Below are 580 nucleotides of genomic sequence, written 5' to 3' on the forward strand. Positions count from 1 at the left end.
AAAAAAAAAAAAAAAAAAAAAAAAGAGGGGGGGGGGGGGGGGGAGAAAAACACAGTGGACCCACTTAAAGGGACAATACATCTTTAAGTAATAAAAAGCCTACACTGCTTCTTCTTCATACATTCTTTGCTTGCTAGATTGTGAAAGCAAGTTCCAATCGGCCACCCTCTTCCACTCCCCCCCCCCTCCCAACAAGGTTTATGTGCTACATAAGGTAAAAACTATATACACAGGTAGTACAATGAAGCAAATAAGGAAACACCTAATTGCACAATGCTACATCCAATGCTTTTAGAGGCAGGTCTTTTAAGAGTGCCTAAAATTTTAGTGTTATTGTTTGCTCTTTGTTGTTGTTGGTTTTGTTTCATTGCCGTTGTTTTTTTTGTTGTTGTTGTTGGTTTTTTTTTGTTTTTTCAGTGCTTGTACAGGACCTCCATCCCCCGGAGATCGGCGATATGTTACTCTCGTCTCCACTACAACTTTCCGTCGTCCTCTCTCCGTCGCCCCCCGCCGCGGGAGGACACGCACACCCTCCGCTCTGCCACAGGGGAGGGAAGGAGAAAGCCGTCAGAAAACCTCG

General features: G+C 44.5%; 1 protein-coding gene across 1 annotated transcript in view; it reads right to left on the minus strand.

The window, feature by feature from the left end:
• Positions 1–373: 373 nt before the first annotated feature.
• The window catches only part of CDKN1B (cyclin dependent kinase inhibitor 1B), a 2,391-nt gene continuing 2,184 nt past the window's right edge, over positions 374–580 (minus strand). Inside the window, exon 3 of the mRNA XM_009636539.2 lies at positions 374–538. The gene's annotated coding sequence lies outside the window, so the exon portion shown is untranslated. The remainder of the gene's footprint in view (positions 539–580) is intronic.

This window comes from Egretta garzetta, unplaced genomic scaffold (assembly GCF_000687185.1).
Source record: "Egretta garzetta isolate BGI_Z169 unplaced genomic scaffold, ASM68718v1 scaffold293, whole genome shotgun sequence".
In the NCBI taxonomy this organism is placed as follows: domain Eukaryota; kingdom Metazoa; phylum Chordata; class Aves; order Pelecaniformes; family Ardeidae; genus Egretta; species Egretta garzetta.